The following is a 24291-nucleotide window of genomic DNA, read 5'->3' as shown; positions in this document are numbered from 1 at the left end:
AACATGGATATGGATATACTCTATTTCTAGATTAGCATTGATATCTTTATTTAGTGGCTTTGTCGTTTGTTCCGCTATAGTTGTATAAATCGACCAAAGAGATAGAGTAGAAGAAAAACAAAGCCATATAATATAAAGAATCTAAAATAACTTAGATAAAAACATAGATAATGGAAAGATTTTGTTTTGTTCAATATCAAATACAAACAACAAAATATTTAAAGGATGATTAAATTCATGAGTAAACCAAGAAAAAAGACCATCTTAAAATTTTTAGAATCATATGGTAAATGTTCTGGTATTAATTATATATTATACTTCAAGTATAATTATACGACTTATATATTACTACGACTTAACGCCTTTGAAATGTGGACCTATAGAAAAATTATGAGGGTTTCCTGGGTAGATAGAGTTACAAACAATGAAGTACTGAGAAGAATAGGTAAAGAAAAGGAAGTTGAACTTACAATTAAAGAAAAGAAGCTACAGTATCTCGGACATGTGATGCGGGGCGAGAAGTATGGCATCCTACGACTCATAATGCAGGGAAAGATAGATGGCAGAAGAAGCATCGGAAGAAGACGAATTTCATGGTTGAAGAACCTGAGAGAGTGGTTTGGATGCAGCTCGAAACAACTATTTAGAGCTACTGCCTCAAAAATTAAAATAACTATGATGATTGCCAACCTCCGTAGCGGAGATGGCACCTGAAGAAGAAGATACTTCAAGTCTATAATATTCTTCTTCGTCTTTAAGCGCTGGCGTTAATGGACATTAGATGACTTCCAAGTTTATTCTATCCTGTGCTTTTCTTATGAAGGTTTGGAGATCTATTCCTGTCCAATCCTTGATATTACGCAACCATGTTATCTGTCGTCTACCCGAAATACGCTTTCCTTCTATTTGTCCATTTCATTATTAGTTGAAAGAAGTTATATCTCTCGTGTCTGTGTATTATTGTGTTTCAATTTATCAATCAAAGATAGAATAAAAATTTTTATTTTTTTTAAATAACGCGGGCACATAAATTTGATACACCCTGTATATTGATTTGTAAATATTTATTAGAAGTTAGCTTTCACGCAAGGTGGTTTCTCCTTAATGAATTTTTCCATGAAGAATATTAAAAACATTTGTAAATAAAAGTGAAGTGAAAGTTATTTAGGATTAATAAGTAATATTTTTGAAAGTATGAGTGGGTGTTTCGAATGAAAAAAAGAATGGGGAAGAAGGGATGTCTCTGATTGGTTTGGCAATTTGGAATGGGAAGGAGAGAAGGTTGAATTTTCAGATAGTTTTTGTAAAGAGGGATTATTGTGTTACCGTCAGCCGAGAGGAGCAGTCAAAAGTTTCCGTGAGTAGTTCAGAAGCAAGTACTAGTGGTTGTATTGATAGTGAGAGTAGCTGAAAAGTGAAACGAGAGACAAATCAAATCGAGAAGAAATACCTCTTTGATTCTGTAAAGTCCAAGAGAGTAAGTTACAAGAATTATCGTTATTAAAATTATTTGTAACACCAAGTAAAACAGATACTTGGGTCTCGGGAGATTATTGTTGAGAGAAAGAGAGGAGAGAGATTTGGAGTTTATTGAACGAGTCCTGGTCAAAGGAAGCCTGGCTTGTGTTTTTGGAGAAATAGTTGCTGGTATCCTGCTGGATTGTTTGCTGAGAACGGAGAGGGCTTTGATTGGTAGCCTAACATAATCAACAAGGAGGAGCTGTTTGGGTCAAGAGGAGACATCATTGTGTGTGAATCAAAAAGGTCAGTCAATAACCTATGTGATAGATTTTTTTTATAATCAGAAAATAATTTTTTTTACGTAAAAGCAAATGAATTTAAGATTCCAACATTTCAAAAATTTAATAGGAAGTATAAGTAATTTTGCGAATACCAAGTTTGTTTGTTTAGCTTGTTTTATTAATGGTATCAAGAACAAAGCGATAAATATTTTTTTGAATTAGATTAATTTATATGATAAAGGTTTCATTTGGACAATTATGCCCACAGAATTTAATTGATAAATTTACAGAGCATTGCTTTTGATAATAAAGGTATTTGTATGTGTTTATTTATGTTATTTCTATTTATTTCCTTTTCCTATTTTTATCCCGATAAGGATCAACTAAGAGATACTGAAGCCACGAGAAAGGATAAGTATAATCTAATTTAATTATTTTTTTTATGACAAAAAGGCACCCTGAGAATTGTTATTAATTTTTATGTATGATTTGCGACAATTAAATAATTAATCAAATAAATAATAATTAATATCAAATTAATAGAAAGCAGATCATAACAGTATATATGTCACAAGATAAGATGTTTTCCATTAATTTGATTCTCGATCTCTATTCATATGTCCTAAAACTTCTTAAAGATCCACATATCCACATCTCAAAGTCTATATATGATTTAGGTAAATCAAACTAAAATATTGAAACGATCTAAGAAGACTGCCCATCTAATACAATGTCCGTCTAACTGACTGACTTGTACATGATTCACTCTACGAAAAGCAAAAAATGATGAAGAGTACGAAAGTGAAAAGTGTTAGAAACGTATGCATATAAAGTCATGAATAAAACATTTTTATCAGCGCTGATTGAGTCTTGGATGAAAAGAACTGACCTTATAAATTTTCGTATCGCCTCCATTCGAATAAAACCTAATTTCGTTGAATTCGGGCTCTACGGCAAACGTCCAGATAACATTTAAAATTGATCCGATCACACCAAAAGGCCAGTGACGTAGCTTTAGTAAAACACTTACATGATACACATCCTCTTAGGGCCGGTATTTCAAACCGCACTTAAGCCAAAGCTTACTTTAAGGCTGAGCTTAAGCTTAGATGCCTGTATTTCAACTTCAATTTGAGGCTTAAGCATAGGCTTAAACCAAATAATTTTAAGCTCGCGCGGGATTTGGTTTAAGCATTTGCTTATAATTTGTTTTCTGTTTTTTTTTGAGGTTATTTCTATAGACTAATAATTTTAGAGTTATTTTGAAAACCGACTTTTGCGTAATAACATAGCCACCTTTACTTTACAAGCCATTAAGAGAAAAAGGCAACGTCGCAATTGATGACGTCGGTAGTCTGACTTTCGGACTACCGCTTTCTAAACTACGATTTTAAAGTACAAATTCTGGTAAAATTTATAGTATTTTTTGAGTCGAACAAGAAAATATTATTAATTGGAAGTTTGTACAAAATAATACTAGAAGTAATTCCTTGTAAGTAACGTTTAATATACAAAAAAAAACCAATAACAAGAATATAAACGGGATTCATTTTTTTCGAATCCTAAGAAAACTAATAAGTATTTTTCAAAAATTTAAACGCAGAGTGAAAGATTACTTAGGACCAAGGACCCAAAGTCCCTGAAAACTTGTATGTTTATTTTAATAAGTTACAGGGGTGAAAAACTAAGAAAATTTAGTGTGATTTTTAGTTTCAAATATGTCATTAAAAAAACTTTTTATTCATTCTAAGGGATTTTTGGCCCTCGGTAATAAAGTAATCTTTTATTCTGCGTTTAAATTTTTCAAAAATACTTATTAGTTTTCTCAGAATTCGAAAAAAATGATTACCTTTAAAATACAGGCGTCAAAATTTTTCATTTTGTTCCTTATTTCCCCTTAAAGTTTGTCGCACGTATTTAGAAACACCCTGAATTGATAAAGAACAAATCTAGTTGTTAAACATAAGCGAATTAATAAAAAAAAAACAGAATCTGAAGAAAACCGGAGTCTATAGTTGGGTTTTAATTTCAGTATTTTTTAAATCCCCGGTACACCATAAAAATTTAACTATTTAGCAACAATATTATTACAGCGGTATTGTTAAATAATTAGGCTATAACATATTATAAAAATCACTTAAATCTGCCAACAGGTTTCGGAAATATGAGACATTAAAAATGACAAAAATTTTAAGTGGACGGATTTCTATATGCACGCAAGTTTATATAAAAATATATTATATTGAACTAAAATCATCTTAATAACATACTTTTTAATGTTCTTTATAATTTGGAGCACGAAATTTTGTAAAATATTTCAGTTTCTCTGTAAATAAAGTGAAAATTATTTAAAAACAAATGAGAACTGTCAGAATTAATCGGTCTACCAATAGATGTTGCCAAGTTTCAACTTCATGGCTTGTTAAGTAAAGGTGGCTATGGTAATAACGTTATTATTGGATTATTAACAATTATTAAAATAAAATTCTTGCTCCATTTGGAAGGTCTAGGTACATGAAAATTATTTATTTACATCTACAATGCTTGGTATATTTATTTTACAAAAGTAAACTTACATTCCAATTTGACATTTTCAGGAATATATCCAATAAACAAAAATACAAAGACCGATCTTCTATTGCTTATGCAAAATAACAATAAAACATATAACCAGAGAAAATATAGACAATATACTAACCACACGTATGTACCATATACACAAAATTAAGTGAAGTAAAATGAGACAGCTACAGATGACAAGATAAAATTAAATGTCAACAGTAGTGGTTTTTAGCGTTGTTTTTACCTAAGAACAGTTAGTTCTGGCATTTGGACGTGTACAGAGGTATCAAACCAATTAACTTGACAGTTGAGGACCAATTTAGTAAAGGAAATGGTGGAAATACGGCACCCAGCTTAAGCTTCTCCTTAACTTTTGACACAGGCTTAGCCAAGTAAAAGCTTGATTAGCTGTTACCGGCCCTAAAAGGATCAATACTGCATTTTGAGGTATTTTTCTGTAGTTATTTTGTCTTAAAATAGAGGATCGACTGATAAAGATATTAACTAATATTGAAGTTAACACCTGTCTTCTAGGAATTATTAGCAATCTGCACTGTAATCAATCTGCATTGTCTGCACAATCTATGGAGTCCGACAGAGATGTATACTATCACCACTGCTGTTCAACATATACTCTGAGGAAATCTTTCAAGAAGCAGTAGATCATGTTGAAGCCTGAATTCTAATTAACGTAGAATATATTAATAATATAAGAAACGCCGACGACACGGTGGTATTCGCTGTCACTTCTGAATCCCTCCAGGAGTTAGTGAATAGAATCACAGAAGTAAGTCGCAGATATGAAATTTCACCTTACATTAAAAAAACAAAATGTATGATGGTCTATAATCATCATCATCATCCTCCTCCTCCAGCCCTTTGCGTCCACTGCTGGACATAGGCCGCCCTCATTTTTGTCCATTGTGCTCTATTTTGAGCATTTTGCATCCAATTTCTCGACATTTTCTTGAGATCGTCAGTCCAACGAGTAGGTGGTCTTTCTCTACTTCTTGTGTCTAATCTCGGCCTCCACTCAAGTAATCTCTTTGTCCACCTTCCATCACTGATTCGGGCGACGTGTCCGGCCCAGTTCCATTTCAGGGTGGCAATTCGGGAAATTACATTAGTAACTCCTGTTCTTCGTCTTAAGTCTTCATTTATAACTCGGTCACGAAGCGATATACTCAGCGTTGACCTTTTCACTTGCCTCTGAGCTATTTGCAGCATTTTAAAAGTTGTAGCTGTCAATGTCAAAGTTTCGGCACCATAAGTCATCACAGGCAACACACATTGGTCAAATGTTTTACGTTTTAACGAAATTGGTAGTACCTGCCCATGCTAGGTTTATTCTTCTTCGTAGTTCGCATGTTTGGTTGTCTCTTGTAATCTTTATTTCGTGTCCAAGGTATATGTATTTTTCCACTAGCTCTACTTCGTTGTCTCCAATATTGATATTTCCGCTAGGTACTAGGTTTGTCATGAATTTTGTTTTGGAGATGTTTATTTAAAACCTACACTAGTACTGTGGCCTTTGAAAAAACTCCAACATTAATTCAATATCCTATCTTAAATATTTTAAAGCCGTCCCTGTTTGAAGGTTTCAATTTGTTACGAAATATTATGCAATGTTAGGAAAGTACCCAACTCCCTGTAATTTGTGTGTTGAGCTCGTCTTAAGTAAATAAATTTTTATCAAATAAGCACCTCTAAGGATGAGAATCACTGTGCTAAATGTATAGTGATAAGTAAAGAGCCGCGTAGATGCAAGTTAAAAATAGACGGCAAAATTGTAGAACAACTAATGAAATTCAATTACCTAGGAGTAGAGATCACTAGTGACAGGAATATAAGAACAGAGACCACAACACAAGCGGCAAGAGTAAGTGGTTGCCTCCGAGAAACCATATGGAGAAACAAATATCTGACTACGGAAAGCAAAATAAAAGTATACAAGACAACAGTAAGACCTATCCTAACATATGCAACCAAGACAAGGACCAATACAAGAAAGACGAAACAACAAATCAACAATATCGAAATGGAAGTATTAAGATCAATAGCGGGCATATTCGATGCAAAACGATGCGAAATATAAAATATTAGCAGGTGGATAAAAACAAGAAAGAAAATCTGGAACGAACATGCAAACCGAATGGAACCAGATAAATTAGAAAACATCTGTAAAAACAAAAAGCCGTATAGCAGAAGACCCGTTGGAAGGCCGCCGAAAAGGTGGAAAGACAATGTACAGTCAACAACAACTGAAATAGAATAAGAGGCAGACAAACAGGAGTATTCCTAGTCGCACGAAGAAGAAGAAGAAAAAGAAAAAGTGCTATTAACCACAATAAAAACAGCCAAAATCGAATACATCGGTCACATCATGTGACACCACAGGGAGAGATAGAGACTGCTGCAACTAATCTTACAGGGAAAGCTAGAAGGAAAACAATGACCATGAATGCGAAAGATTTCCTGGCTGAAAAATCTATTTACGTGGTTCAACACAACAACCACAAATCTTTTCAGAGCAGCTGTGTACAAAGTACAGATCGCCATGATTGTCGCCAACATCCGAAACAGATAGGCACAAGAAGAAGAAGAGGATCGGAGAACTAGCCAAACGGCAGAATATTAGGTGGTAACAAGAAGTACATAAATTAATGAACGGAGTCTTTTATACTACCATACAGTAATGTTCAAGGGATTTTTGTTAATTTGAGAGCAGGACAATTATCCAAAATGAAGAATTGTAGGTGGTAGGTCCTGAAGAAGTAAATACTCAATAACTTGAGGCTTTTGCAATACCAGAGGGTGGTTTTGAGGAGATCTTTGTCAGTTTGAAGATTGTAGAGTTAGCCGAAATGAAGAATTCTAGGTGGTAGTGGCCCAGGGACGCGCCAAGTAACTTCGGCGCCGTTGTGCAAAATATTGATAAGCGCCTTTAACGTGCGTTAAAAATGCTACTTTAAGGCACTAGTCCTTTAAAAATTTTATGGCACTGCAAGTCGTATTGACCGTATAGACAATTTTGATGTAATGTCAAAAAAATATAAAAATGGAATGTCAGTCAAGTTCAAGTAAAAGTTTTTTTAGATATTGTCCTGTAATTGCATTTGTATATAGAAAAAATATTGTATGATATGCGTGTTAAAAAGTACATTTTTAAGGCACTCATGTGAATGGCAGAACTCGCTATCGCTCATTCTGCAAACTTTCACATGCGTGTCTTAAACGTGTACTTTTAACACTTATATCATAAATATAACTATTAAAAAAATGAAGATCAAAAAATAAAAAAGATTATATATATTATGATGAAAACCAACGGATATTTCTTATATAAATTGAACTTTTCTTGCTTTCCCTTTGACAAATTCATTAATTAGATTTTCATTATTCAGGTCCTTTCAAACCCAGATTCTGTAGAAATAATAGCAAGATTTTCTAGCCGCTCCTGACCGATTCTAGATCTGACCCAATCTGAAGCGTTTATTTGAAAAACAACACTTGTCCAAAAATGAAAATTTTGGCAAATCAAGACAAACTGCCCAGCTTTATAAGTAATGTGGATATCAAAATAATCAAAATAATAAATAAATAACTTACTAAAATATATTCGACAATATAGAGGTATTGTGTTTTATAGTTTCTGCCATGCCCCATGCTGAACTATTTCTAATAGAAAAGAAACAAACATCACATTATTACTATCAAAGAATGCACACAACTGATAAATTTAAGGATAAGATCATTCACACTCACAATTACCGTTGACTAAGATGGGACAAGTGTTGTTTTTACAAAAAAACGCATGGACATGTGTGAACTTTAGAAAGAAACTACTATTCTAAGAGAATAATACATAAAGTCGAATTTTCGAAAAATGGACATGTGTTGTTTTTCAAATAAACGCTTCAATTCTTAATTAGTTTTAGTTTAGAAAATGATCTCTCGGCTGAAGCTACAGAAATCAGTACCTATAGTTAATAATATACGTAACGCAATAGTATTGTTTGTTAATGAGTGGACTAAGTTATTTTTTGCAATGTTTTTTTATTCAAAAAATATTTAGTTTTGAATTTATTTAACTTTGTGAATTAAAGGGCGCCTTTAACGTCTTGGCGCCGTCGTGCGCCGCACGACCTTGCCCATATGGGCGGCGCGTCCCTGGGTAGTGCCTAACTAAGTAGATAAATAATGATTGAAAGATTCCAGATTGCCTAAAGACATTGTTAAGAAAATTTTTGATCAACCAAAGGATTGGAGAGTAAGCCAAAATAAATAATTTTAGATAGTAGTGGTTATAAAAGTATATAAATCAATGAGCACAAGTTTCTAGATTGCTAAAACACGATGGTGAGGAGAATTTTGTGAACTAAACTTTTATTTAGTAGAGAAGAAGTAAAAACTCATCGACTGGAGGCTTTCCGATTGTCATATAATGGTGTTACAATGATTTTTATTAACTAAAAATACGGAAAGTTGGCCAAAATGGACAAACTTAGGTAGTGGCACCTGAAGGTTAAAATAGTCAATGACTGGAGACTTCTAGAAAGCCAAAAGATGATATTAATAAGAGGGTTTTTCTAAACTAAAGGGTTGGAGAGTTTACCAAAAGGGTAGTAATGGGAAAGGAATCAACAATCAATGACTGGAATGGCGAAAGATGAAAGAATAAGACATACGGATAAGAAAGAAGAAACACGTACAACTAAGAAGTTCTAGATGACAGATATGAAAAAGAATTGACAGACGAAAAGAAGATAACGGAGAAGTGACAAACGACAGACTGGAAAAAAGAAGAGAGCAACGACGAATGAGTTACGATACCGCGATACGATAAAATCAGAGAGTCAGGAAACGGAGGGAGACACGGTAAAATAGGAGGAAAACAGGAAAAATAAGAGGGAGACAAAATAAATTAGGAGAAAGAAAGAAAATAAAAAGAAATAAAAAAAAAAAAAAACATTAAAAGGGTAAACCCTTGTTGTTGAGAGTTGGTTGTTAACCTCTCACCTGATCACAACCTTGTGCTAATTCCGAGCAAGGATGACATACATCCACATGTGATACATTTTTAATCTTAAGACATCGACTTATTGTCGATTACTATACAGCTCATAATGTAGCAATAATGTTATTTTGAGGTTTTACACCTATTCAAGTGGCTAGTTTCAATTACTTGTACACTGGACGTTTACACTGAGGATGGTCAGTTTGACCGAAAACGTTTTGTACAACCACTCCCTTGTGGATGAATTTTAAAATTTTTTAATAAATTTATAATATACCTATATACAACAGAAGTGTTTACTTCATTCTACGTTGTAGAAATAAAAAAGATTATAGGAAGACACGATTAGGTCAGGAAAAAGTATAGGAGACTGGAAAAATTAGAGGTAGTGAAAATAATTTGAGTGAGTCAGGAAAATTAGAGCAAGTCAGAAAAAAATAAGAGGGAGTCAAGAAAAATTAGAGGAAGAAACGACAAAATAGAAGGGAGTCGGAAAAAATAGCAGATAGTCAGAAAATCTTAGAGGGAAAAAAGTTAATAAAATAGTTAATTACAAAAATGCAACAATAAAATAGCTTCAGAACATCTTAGAGGGTGTTGAAAAAAATACATAGTGGGAGACACGAGAAAACAGAAAAATTAGATGGGGACAGAAGAAATTAGAGTGAGTCAATAAAAATTAGACAGAGTCAGGAAAAATTAGTCATTTAGAGCACAGGCGCAAATATTTTACGGTTATCCCTATTTTTTCTGTCTTTACACGGCAAATTACGTGTAGTAAAATTATCACTGGTACGAATATGTAAACATTACTTGACAATGTCATCTTTAACTCTAAAGAGATGGCTTTTGAATGTTCTTGGATAACTGTTATTTGTATAATTGCCTTTTATTAATTCAGTTAACTGATATGATAATTTTTTCACTAACTATGTATCCAGCGATTGTAATAATTTATTTACTGTACAACAAAAACTAATACTCAATCGAGAAAAGAGGAAAAGTGATAAAGAGTGATTTTTTAATAATATATTGTTACTATGGAACGCTTACAGTTTTGAAAATCTTCAGCAACAAAATACTTGGATCACAGAATATATTATCCTGATGTATTATCTGCTTGGATCTTCCACAAATAATAAACAAATAATTTATTTAATTTATCAAATAAACTATCAATATTATATAATCAACAACTCAAAATATTCCCGATGCCATGTCAAATATTTAAAATTGTCACTGTCTTGTCACCATATTCTATTCGACTCAGTGCGTTGTATGACAAAGATAGCGAATGTTCGATTTGGAAAATATCACCATGGACATGGTGTCCATTTTTTTTCGAATCCTGAAAAAACCTATAAATATTTTAAAAAAATTTAAACTCAGAATGAAAGACTAAATTATTATCGAGGGTCGAAAGTCCCTTAGAATAAATAAAATGTTTCTTTTGAATGAGATATTTGAAATTAAAAATTACACTACATTTTCTCTTAGTTTTTCACCCCTGTAACTTATTAAAGTAAACATTATAGAAGTTCTCAGGGACTTTCGGCCCTCGGTATGAACGTAATCTTCCATTCTGCGTTTAAATTTTTCAAAAATACTTATTAGTTTTTTCAGGATTCGAAAAAGATGAATCCCATTTAAATAGCACTGGAGCCGAAACTTTGTACCGATCCAATTAACAATTAGAGCGAGTCAGAAAAATTAGAGGTACTGAAAAAAATTAGCGGGTGTCAGGATAAATTAAAGGGGTCAGGAAAAATTAGATAGAGGCAAGATAAAATAGAGGGAGTAAGAAAAAATTTGGTTGGAGTGACTGTAGATGGCAACTCATTGGATTCATCGTCGCGTGGTGACAGGCAAAATCACTAGTAGACGGAGCGGCAGCGCCTAAAAATCTCTCTGAATTTACTAAAGCTAGTTTTTTCACAATTGATTACCGTGATTGTGTAGATAAACATACTGCGGCCGGTCAAGCGAAACGTAGAACAGGTGGTACTGAGAGCTTGTCAAAGTTGCTTACCTGCAGTAATTAAATCCATTTACTAAGGCTTAAAATCAGTACACACATTCTAAAATGATTATAAATAAAAGTTATTATAGTCGGTAAGCTCTATGACGGGACAGATCCGGCCTCTAGTTGTTAAAGCACATAACTTTTTTATTATCCAACATAAGCGAATCAATCAAACAACAGAATGTTGAGAAAGCATGAGGCTATAGTTAGGTTTTAATTTCAGTATTCCACACATGCTAAACTATTCCACAGGGTGATGCAAACTTCAAGAAAAAACACAGTTTGATTCGTACACCCGGTATACAATGCAGATTTACCTGTTTAGTAACAGTATTATTATTCTTGTTCTCATGATCATTTTTCAGTGCGTCATTAATTATGACGTCATATACTGTATTGGGTGTGTCGAGACTTATTTCATGTAATTATTGACGAACCTGACAGATGCCAGAATCGTACTTCGCCATAGGTGCAAAGCTTGTGGATTAAACTAATTAGTAATTTAGTAGATTTTATTTTTACACAATATGTTAACATGTAGGTATTTTTTATAAAGGGGAATAAAATTAAAAAGTAAACAATATTGTTAATTAAATTTATAAATATGTAAACATTCAAAAATGACACAAAACTATCCATAAACTGTATTTTTATCTTCTTCTCTAGTAGTCCTGTCGCCAGGGGGGGTACAACGGCCTCCTGTATTCAGATGGACTTACCCAAGTTTTTTTTATGTATTTTGACCTGTAGAACACGAATTTTTTGGGTAACAGTTGATCCGGATGTCGATAAGATTGTTATAAACCAAGAAGTTGAGGAATCACATAACAGCGATTTCTCGCAAAACAAAACATTTTTTTGTATTTTTTGGGCCATTCTAACCAAAAAATGTTCCTACAAATTTTTTTGTAGGATGCATAGTTTTCGAGATAAACGCGGTTAAACTTTCAAAAAATCGAAAAATTGTAATTTTTGAACCCGAATAACTTTTGATTAAGAAATAAAATAGCAATTCTGCTTACCGCATTTGAAAGTTCAAGTCAAATTATATCGGATTTAATTATTTGTATTGCTAAAAATTTATTATTTTATTGTTAAAAAAAGCTACAAACACATAGTGTTTCCGGTGCCTAATACATGCGTTTTAACGCATGCTACGTAGAAATAGCCCCGCTTGCACTTCTACCTATTCTACCTACTCGTTCGATTTTAAATGAGAAATCATTGAAAACATCACTCAAGTACTAGGTGTTTATAGCTTTTTTTAACAATAAAATAATAAATTTTTAGCAATACAAATAATTAAATCCGATATAATTTGACTTGAACTTTCAAATGCGGTAAGCAGAATTGCTATTTTATTTCTTAATCAAAAGTTATTCGGGTTCAAAAATTGCAATTTTTCGATTTTTTGAAAGTTTAACCGCGTTTATCTCGAAAACTATGCATCCTACAAAAAAATTTGTAGGAACATTTTTTGGTTAGAATGGCCCAAAAAATACAAAAAAATGTTTTGTTTTGCGAGAAATCGCTGTTATGTGATTCCTCAACTTCTTGGTTTATAACAATCTTATCGACATCCGGATCAACTGTTACCCAAAAAATTCGTGTTCTACAGGTCAAAATACATAAAAAAACTTGGGTAAGTCCATCTGAATACAGGAGGCCGTTGTACCCCCCTGGCGACAGGACTATAGGTGCTGTCTCCGCTTCAAAAGTTGGTAATCATCAGAGCGATCTTTATTTCTGAAACCGCGGCTCTAAATAATTCATTGTTATTACATCCAAACCAGTTCCTAAGGTTCTTCATCCATGAGTTACGTCTCCTTACTATGGATATTTTTCTTGCATAATAACCTGGAGTATAAACTAACTTCTAACGAATTAAATTCTAAACCAAAATACAAAACTAACTTTTAACGAACTAAATTCTAAACCAAAACACAAAATAATGCACAAAAACGTTGTGAAACACAAGGGAAGTCGAATTCGAAATTTCAAAATGATAGGTACACAAAATACTGACCTGAATAATAACCGTCACTTGACTCTTTCACACTTCTAAAAATTGGCCAAAATGGACGAAGTTTTCGTCAAATGTTCGTAATATGTGTATTTGATTGGCTAGAAAAAACGCGCATTCTAAATATCAACGAATCAAACGTAGGTTAGGAATAGACATCTTATGTATATAACCATTGTAATTCTGCATTATTTTTGTGTTTAATCACGGATCTACCGCTTTTTCCGTCTCATCAAACTTAATGCATTAGAGAGATATCGAAAAACTGTGACGCACTGAAAAATGATCATGAGAAAAAGAATATAAGGATATTGTCAAGGAATAATTCTATCACATATTAAAAATTCACTTAAATCGGACAACAGGTTTAGGAGATATAAGACATCACCCAATGAATGTACAGGGTTATTCACTATATGTTGGCCCCCCTAAACTGCTTTATTTACAGAATTAGAAAAACATGTAAAATACAAAAGTTATTCGAACTTTTAATGATCATTTTTTGACATATATATATCTTACTAGTGACGTCATCCATCTGGGCGTGATGACGTAATCGACTATTTTTTTAAATGAGAATAGGGGTCGTGTACTAGCTCATTTGAAAGTTTATTCAATTCCCTATTCAGTAATATAAACATTTAGATCATTATTTATACAGGGAGTCCAAAAAATTTTTTTGAATTATTAATTAAACAATTAATTCAATTAAAAAACAATTTTTTGGACACCCTGTATAAACAATTATGTTAATAAAAAAAACTAAGTTTTCAATCTAATAGCACATAAAACAACATCAAAAAATGTCATTCAACATCCTACCAGACTGAAAACAATGGGAACCTTCTCTGGTAACACCTCCGAGGCTTCTACAATTTGCAAGCCATAACGGATGCTGAGACTAAGGAAGATGAGAGAATTTTACAATTTATAATTCACGTCCCATCTGCTCAGCGCGGTAAAGTTCCAACGAGAATTGGAATGAATTATGTTAATGTTTATATTAGTGAATAGGGAATTGAGTAACCTCTCAAATGAGAGCACACGACCCCTATTCTCATTTAAAAACAATAGTCGATTACGTCATCACGCCCAGATAGATGACGTCACTAGTACGATATATATGTCAGAACATCATAATTAAAAAATTTAATAACTTTGTATTTTCCATTTTTTCTAATTCTGTAAATAAATCAGTTTAGAAGGGGGTCAAAATATAGTGAATAACCCTGTACATTCATTGGGGCCGACCGACCGGCTCTGTCCCGTCATACAGCTGACCGATTATAAAAACTTTTATTTATATTCAATTTAGAATGTGTGTACTGATTTTCAGCCTTAGTAAATGGATTTAATTACTTTCGTAGGAAAGCAACTTTGATACCCTCTCAGTAACCCCTGTTCTATGTTTCGCTTGACCGACCGCAGTATGTTTTTCTACACAATCACAGTAATCAACTGTGAAATAACTAGCTTTAGTAAATTCAGAGAAATTTCTCAGCGCTGCCTCTTGGACTATAGCTATTAAATATACTTCGAATGAATTCATTACTAAATATACATTCTCATGTTTTTTTAATGATTTTTGGAATGAATTTTTAAACATAATTTTTAATAACAAAAAACATTTTTTAAAAAGTATAATGTTTTGACGTACGCCATTGTCGTTTGGCGCTTCGTCGTCGCTAGTGTAGTGTGTAGAGTGTAGCAGCTAAAACGGCGAACATAAAAGCCCGGGTCCGACTACACGTTTCCAAATTGAATTTATTTATTCATAGTATGGACTCGAATACAAACTGCCGTTTGGTACATTATTTTTAAATAAACATACACCTAGAGATAGTAAACGTAAAGGCTATAAAATCGTACGAGTCAGACGCGAGCTACAGCCGTAACCCAGTTGTTCGAGAGCTTCCTTAATTATTTGCAAAGGCCATAATCCACGAAATTTCGACTTCCAAATTCCCGGGGAAGCTGTAGAATGACTGGCTGATGGAGTTTGGGAATCAGTTTTGTAGGTGTTGAAACTTTGCACCTGCGTTCGCAAAATTATTATTTCCATGTTAAATCTCGTAGAGAGCTATCAAAAAATGAAAACGTCACAAAACAAAACAGTCAGCGGGGAAAAATAACAGCAAAATATGATGGCATGTGAATATTATTAATTCCAGCCATAGCATTGAAGTGAATCTGTCATATTCCAATTATGGATCTGCTTCTGCTAGGCAGATGGTTTATAGCATATCGGTATAAGCGCCGTTTGTGTCAGAATACACCTTTTTCCGATAAGTATATCCTATGACAGTAGTAAGTAGTGCAGTTTGGTGAAGCAGTCAGTAAATAAAGTACAAGGTTGATCAAAAGTAACAAATAATAGTGCATAATGTTGGACAATTCGATGTAAATATCAAGATCGAAGTATTTTCTTATGCCCATTTGTCCGATTCTTCTCGATCGACGATGATAAATAAATGTTGGAAGTGTGGAGTAAAAATATGGTTTTATTGACAGCTACTGGGTATTGCACTATAGATGTTGTTCAGGTAACTTTCTATAATAGACTGCGACCCAAAATAGTCCCTTTGGCTAATTTATAATCTCGACAAAATATACATTACATCGGCAAATATTGTTAATGACATACATTACATATTTTACGTATACCATTATATCTCCCTCTGTTTCATCTTCTACCTTATCCTCACTCTCACACCCTTAAAATGGTTCATACCGATAACGATATTCGATAACACTAATAAAATACCGGTCCCGTCCGTTACTCGCTGGGATACGATTGGTAGAATGTACTGGTAGAAGTGTACTGGTTGTACACTCTGGACCAAAATTAACCGGCCACCTTAAAAATGGGTCATTTTTGATGTCTTATATCTCCTAAACCTGTTGTCCGATTTAAGTGATTTTTTTAATATGTTATAGCCTTTTTCTTTAACAGTATGGCTGTAACAATGTTATTGCTAAACAGGTAAATTTACATTGTGTACCGGGTGTACGAATCAAACTGTGTTTTTTTCTTAAAGTTTGCATCACCCTGTGGAATATTCTAACATTTGTAGAATACTGAAATTAAAACCTAACTATAGCCTCATGCTTTCTCAATATCTTGTTTTTTGATTGATTCGCTTATGTTGGATAATAAAAAAGTTAGGTGCTTTAACAACTAGACATGTGTTTTATCAATACAGGGTGTTTTTAAAAAATTTTGTCAAAGTTTAAGGGTTAATTCTGCATGAAAAAATAATGACAGTTTGCTTTATAAACTTATGTTCGCAAATGCTTCGGGTCTGACTTAGGGTGTATTGAAAATTTTCTGACAAACTGACGATTTATTTATTGCTTTAAAACCGGTTGAGATATGCAAATACAATTTGGTGAGTTTTATGACGTAGTTATTGCATATTTTTTGACATACAATTAAGAATTTAATATTCACCATTGGCGCGTATACGGGTAATATGAGCCATCACTATTTTTTATTGTTTAATTTTTGGCATCTCTAACAATTTTTAAGTTATTTTGAAAAAAAAAAAGATTTTTTCAAAATTAAAATTTTTAAAAATTTTACTTTAAAACCAAATTTTTTCAAAAATAAGCACTTTGAATCGATGAAACTTACAGATCAACACAACATGAGTAAAATAACTTGTGAAGCGGTAACGATTAATTTCATTTAAGTTGTAGACCAGGGTGCATCTGTAAAAATATTAGTACATTTGGACGTTGAGAGGTGACTCAAATTTTTTTGCAAAAGTTGCTTGAAATTAACTCAAATAATAATATTTGAGTTATCCTCCCTCTCAAAAAGGTCCGGAACATTGTTTAAAAAATCAAAATGTCAAAATATGAAGGAAAAATTCGATTTGTTTATTGGTTTTTTGATTATAACTTTAAAACTGTTCATTTCTGAGAAAAGTTGTACTAACATAAAAGTTGCATAATTAAATTTACTAAATAAAATAGAATTATTTAAGAATTTAAAAAATAGTCACCCTTGTTGCAAAATAGCAATTACATATTGCGAAAATAACCATACAAAAACAAGTATTCGCATTTTACGGTTTTCAACCATTTATGCTAGACTTAGGAACTTCATATTTTACCCAGAAAAACTTTATGATACAGTAAAACAATACTAGAAATTTCATTAATATCGGTTCAATAGATTTTGCAAAATAAATTTTGAAATCCAGCTTTCGCAAAAAAAATTCATTTTTTCAATATGTTACAGGACTGAAGATAAAGCAAATAGCAAGCTGATTTTTTTTTACTTATATAAGTGTACTGTACCTTTCATTTGCAATTTTCAAAACTAAAATCGATTAAGTTCCACGGCGTCAGTAATTTTTTTAAATAAACATTAATTATTGGTGCTACGCGCAGGATAGCGGATAGTTTCCTCTGATTGGGCATTCCAATAACCTTTGATAATGATTGATACATTTTAATTTTTATTACATTTCGATATAAATAAATAAATTTGTTTATTGCAAAATAAAAACACATACTCGATCCTTTGAAATAACACTTTTTTTAGCAAACATTTTCTTTGTTCATATATTTTAACTTAGAGAATAAAAGTTTATTATTTTTAAACATGCAATTGTTTAAACAAGATTTCACAAACAATAATAAAATTAGTTCGATTTTTGTGGAATTAAAATATTAAAATACAACAAAATATAGAGTAAGAAAATAATATATTAGGTAAAGATTGGAAGAAATTTTGGTGGAAATCAACTTGTGTGAATCGAACACCGCTGTCCTGCGCGTAGCACCAAAAATTAATGTTTATTTAAAAAATTTCCTGACGCCGTGGTAAATAATCGATTTTTATTTTGCAAATTGCAAATGAAAGGAACAGTATACTTCTATAAGCAAAAAAAATTCAACTTATATCTGCTTTATTTTTAGTCCTGCAACATTTAAAAAAAAATGAATTTTTTTTGCGAAAGCTGGATTGCAAAATTTATTTTGCAAAATCTATTTAACCGATCTTAATGAAATTTACAATGTTGTTGTACTATATCATAAAGTTTTTCTGGGTAAAATATGAAGTTTCTAAGTGTAGCATAAATGGTTGAAAACCGTAAAATCCGAATACTTGTTTTTGTATGGTTATTTTCGCAATAATTGCTATTTTGCAACAAGGGTGACTATTTTTTAAATTCTTAAATAATTCTGTGTTGTAGTAAATTTAATTACGTAACTTTCATGTTAGTACAACTTTTCATAGAAATGAATAGTTTTAAAGTTATAATCAAAAAGCAATAAAAAAATCGAATTTTTCCTTCATATTTTGACATTTTGATTATTTAAACAATGTTCCGGACCATTTTGAGAGGGAGGATAACTCAAATATTATTATTTGAGTTATTTTCAAGCAATTTCTGCAAAAAAATTTGAGTCACCTCTCAACGTCCATCTCAAAACAGATGCGCCCTGGACTATTGATAATTATTGGGAAGTGATCTTCCTGATTTTCTTTTGCCAAAACAAAAGGGACCAACTTTTATTTTGTGCGTAACTTTTCTATAAAAACAGAAATAAAGAGCTTTATTATTTGGATAGATAGACTTGGATAGATTTGGATAGAACCCAAGAATGCTTTATTATTTGGATATTTCCGATTGAATTATTCTATTTTAAATTTTTCGAATATGAACCTATTTTCCATTAGCTATAACTCTGCTTTTGCTAGGTACAGATACCTAAACCGTTTTTTTCACATTTTTATAGGCTATAGTTTTGCTAAGAATATTGTTTTCGACAAAATGCTTACGTTTTCAGTTATTTGCGAAAAACCGTCTAAAAACGTGGTTATTTTGTTGAAAAATGAACATATTCACTTGAAAATAACTCGAAAAGTGTTGCTTTGGTGAAAAAACTGTATAGAACAAAAGTTGCTTAAAATTAGTACAGTTTATCCATTTTGGGACTTATCTTGGACATATATTTTTTCACCCCGCGGGATGGGGTAAAAGTCACTCCCAGGGCAAAAGCACACATCGGCACCATATCAATTTTTTTCTTTGACATGTTAGCTATGCGTAGCCAAATTTCATGTCAATCTAAGCGGTTCTTTAAAATCTACAGCAAAAACCATGAAAGAATGTACTAAAAATAGAACGATTGCATACCAAATAAAATGAATTTTGCAGATAAACACGAACCTAAATAAAGACCAGATTCAGAAAAAATTCCAGTTCCAGTACAATTCGTTGGTAACTTTGTCTGTCTATGAAATCCTCAACTTGCTCCTATAGCACTACGTTTCAAATGCTTCGAGTCTGTTCAGTAATGCTTCAGTTAAGGTTGATGACTCCACTCCATGTCGAAGGACGGAGAATACGTAGCAGTTTAGTAAACTAACTTTTATTTCCAGATTTATATCGTGACTGTTAAAGATTTTCATTTTGACGAAATCTGATGTTGTTTTTCGATCATTAGCTGAAATTCCTTCAAGTGTGCCATAATGATATGTTGTATTAATTCTTAACTCATTCTTTTGGGGTATTATAAAGCAACATATTTCTTTTTGTGCCAACTTTTCAGTGACCTTTTTTGATTTCTGTTACAAGAGCCAGTGACATATATTTCATGTAACTGTTTTTCTTCTTTTTATATTTTCCTTTACTTCTGTAGAAAACGTTAAATATTTCGAATGAAAACAATTTATTTCCGTTTCGAACAACTTCTTTAGCTAAGAAAACTCTTGACATCCTTACAATCTGTATAAGTACAACCAACTGTATACCAAATAAGTTTTCGAATATATTGAAAAATTTACACCGTTTTTACAAGACGGTGGCAGCTACTATACATATACGATGCAACTCTATACCATACACTCATAGTATCGAATCACAAAATACGAGACAATAGAACAAGGACCGTAACACATTCAAATATCAATAGACCTGGATCCCGCGTACCAAAAAAAGTTGATTAATAGCAAGCTGAAAATTTGTTAATAGCTTAACGGTATCTAGTCGGACAAACTTTGATGTACGGGAACACTGCAACAGGGAACATTTTAATAGTGGAACAGGTTAAAAGTTTGGAACGTCAGACTACGAACACGTTTCATGTATTTTATCGGACAGAACTTCCAATTGATTTGTTTCCATTTCATTAAACTCTCATGCAAAAATCAGACTGATGTTTATCACCAACTGGGCATTTTAAAGAGTGGAACACGAAGAGCATGTCAAATGACAGGAATCGTGGTGGTTAGTAATAGCAGTGTGATTTATGCATCAGAGTTTAATCAAAGGGTAACAAATCAATTGGATGTTCTGTCCGACAAAATACATGGGACGTTTTCGTAATCTGATGTTCCAAATTTTTAAACCGTTCCACAATTAAAACTTTCCCTGTTCCAATATTCTCTGGAGCTGAGACAGACTCTTTTGACCTCCTTCAGGTACGTATACATATGTTCGCCGCTCAGTGCGCGGGCTGTTCGTGCGCAGCGTATTTGTCAGATTAGTACGTGTTTTTAACAGTGCGCGCCGTATGTACGCTTCTTGAAAACACGTACTAATCTAACAAACATGCAGCGCGCGAGCGGCGCGCACGCCGAGCAAAGCGCATATGTATAGATACCTTTACACTCTGTACAAGCACAACCAGCTCTAAACCAAAGAAGTTTTATAGAATAGAATAGAAATATGCTTTATTGACATGAAAAATTTAACAATTTTATAGACACAGCTTACAAGAATCATAAATAAGAACAATAACAAATACAATTTACTAAAATTATACAAATCGTCAATATAAATAAAACATAATAAAGTCAAATAAAAATCAGTAACAATCTATTGCAAAATTTAAAAAAAATTGCAAATTGCATAATTTAATAAGTTAAGTTAAGCTGCTGCATATGATACTCAAATATAGATTAAGATTATGGGACAGATGGGAAACAGATCTTATTGCAAAGCAAGCTGAGGATAGTTTCTTGCTATCAATATGAAGGGACCATTTAAGGTTGCTATCTAAAAAAATACCAAGAAACTTTACAGAACCAACGATACTGATCTGGCTGTTATGAAGAGGTAAGGGTTGAAGAGATTCTTTATAGGATAATGCTACTCTTTTATCTACGTTAAAAGAGAGTAAATTTGAATCGGACCAGGATTTTATTGTGAGTAGATCAGAAGTTATAGTAGCATGAAGAGTTGCAATATTTGAGTTGCTCCAAGTAATACTGGTATCATCAGCAAAAAGAAAAACTTTCCCTCGATTTTTAACCTAGTGATGTCATTAATAAAGATAAGGAAAAGTAGAGGACCCAAAACTGAACCTTGTGGTACCCCACATACAACATTTTGAGACTAGAGTCTGTATCATTTGCTCTAACCAGTTGTTTCCTATTATCAAAGTAAGATTGAAACCAGTTCGAAGAAATACCTCGAATTCCATAGAAATCTAGTTTTTTATCAAAATGTCGTGATTTACACAATCAAAAGCTTTGGCATAATCACAAAAAACAGTGGCAGTGTGCAGATTATTGTTTAATGCTTGATAAACTTCATGTAGTACAGAAAACATGGCATTTGTGGTACATTTATTATTTAAAAAGCCGAACTGAGTTTGTGATAAAATATTGTTATCGACGAGAAAGGACATAAGTCGGGCTTTTATCTCTTAAGTCTCTAAATAATTTTGGAGAGTACGGGTAGTAATGCAATAGGTCTATAATTGCAGGCATTTGATTTTTCACCACCCTTATGAAAAGGAATAATGATGGCCGTCTTTAGGCATTCTGGAAATTTACCTTTCTCAAAAGAATCATTAATTAGAGAGATGATGACTCCCAATACACTGTCTGGTAGATTTGAGAAAATTTTTATAAATAGTCCATCGCATAAATTGAAAATTTTACACCATTTTTACAAGAAAGTGGCAGCTGTTATACATACGATGCAACTCTATACGCTACACATACTGTATCGAAAAATACGAGACGATAGAACAGAACAAGGACCTATATTCCGTAGCACATTCGAATATCAACTTTACAGGTTCGTTTGCATCGTTTTGTTACGTGTTTATGTGCGTCGTTTTTATCTGATCAGATGTTTATTCGGAAGCTGGAATGAGTTATTGGCATGGAAAATGAGATCAAAGAGCTAAATTTTTGACAGAGTGTCAGCAAAACTGCCGGTGGCCGCTCTGGGCTTGTTTGACTTATAGTTCATCAACAGGGATTTTGATATGGTTGTTGTTTTTCGTTGTTTTTCGTTTTGTCGTTTTGAATTTTAAAACGGGTAATGCGTTTTGATGTCCGTTTTTGCAAATAGTGCTTTGACGGGTGGTCTGGCGATAAATGGGGACATTTACTATGGCGGGAATAGAGAATATGAGGTTATTTCATGGAGTTGTGGATAACAGCAAAACACGTAAAAAATGAAGTTGGCTGGCTTCGAAATAAATAAAATTCAAAGTTGTTCGATACAATTCAATATAGTGCTTAAATACCTTCAAAAATTATACTATAAGTAAAATTATACTATAAAAAAATATTATTTTATTGTTTCGTTTCATTATGCCTCTTCAATAGTCTTCTAGTAAAACCTGTTAACGTTCTAACAGTTTAACTGTTTTTTTTTTAATTCACTAGCTAAAACTTCTTCTTTTGTTCTGCTTACACAGAATCCAGGTCAAATTTCCTAACAATCTTTCTTATCCCTTTTGGTTGCCAAAATATCCTTTGCCATGATTCTGCATTCCTCTATCAGAGCTGCTACCACTTATTAACCTCTTACTTACCAATTACTTTTAAGCGATCAAAAACTGCCAGCACTTCTCAGGATTCAATGTTCTTTTCTCAAAAGTCAGAATCAGATAACCACCTTCTCGAGTCCCAAATATCAATCAAACCAAAACTCTCCCTCCATCCTCTTTTTTTAATCAATGATCTTTTAGTCATTCAAAATCACACAAAATCCCGAGCTCTCAATAAGTTGACTTTCAACAATTTTTGATCTCGGTAAACAAAACTAACATTCATAATCATCATCATCATCATCATCCTCCAGCCCTTTGCGTCTACTGTTGGACATAGGCCTCCCTCATTTTTGTCCATTGTGCTCTATTTTGAGCACTTTGTATTCAATTTCTTGACATTTTCTTGAGATCGTCAGTCCAACGAGTAGATGGTCTTCCTCTACTTCTTTTGTCTAATCTCGGCTTCCACTCAAGTAATCTCTTCGTCCACCTCCCATCACTGATTCTGGCGACGTGTCCGACCCAGTTCCATTTCAGGGTGGCAATTCGGGAAATTACATCGGTAACTCCTGTTCTTCGTCTTAAGTCTTCATTTCTAACTCGGTCACGAAGAGATATACTCAGCATTGACCTCAGCACCATAAGTCATCACAGGCAACACACATTGGTTAAATGTTTTACGTTTTAAAGAAATTGGTGTATCGCTTTTAAAGATGTGTTTGAGTTTTCAATAGGCTGCCCATGCTAGGTTTATTCTTCTTTGTAATGCGCATGTTTGATTGTCTCTTGAGACCTTTTATTTCATGTCCAAGGTATAAACTAACAATAGTACTTCATAATTAACGTTATACCAAATTTTCCAGAATTTTAAAAACCGATACGAGAACAATAGAGGCCAAGACTCTCTTATGTTTTGTAGCCAAATTCGTCTTATTTTCATTTTCGTGTAATTTCGAAGATTGGTCCAAAGAATTTCAGATGAGTGATATTATCTGTTTACTCTGACCTTTGTCATCATCATCATCATCATCATCAGCCTCTCTCGACCCACTGCTGGACATAGGCCTCCCCTGTTTGTCTCCAAAGTGTTCTATCTTGTGCTTTTTGTATCGAGTTTTTTTTGTCTTTCGTAAGTCGTCTTGCCATCGTGTTGGTGGTCTTTCTCTGCTAC

The 24291-nt window shown here is 32.9% G+C and overlaps 1 protein-coding gene across 1 annotated transcript in view; it reads left to right on the top strand.

Moving 5' to 3' along the window:
• LOC114326574 (discoidin domain-containing receptor 2-like) overlaps positions 1–24291 on the top strand; it is a 675178-nt gene that overhangs the window by 81543 nt on the left and 569344 nt on the right. The window lies entirely within an intron of this gene.

The sequence above is a fragment of the Diabrotica virgifera genome, chromosome 9 (assembly GCF_917563875.1).
Source record: "Diabrotica virgifera virgifera chromosome 9, PGI_DIABVI_V3a".
Classification (NCBI taxonomy): Eukaryota; Metazoa; Arthropoda; class Insecta; order Coleoptera; family Chrysomelidae; genus Diabrotica; species Diabrotica virgifera.
The sequence above is the reverse complement of the archived record's forward strand: the minus strand, read 5'-3'. Positions and strand labels throughout refer to the sequence as shown.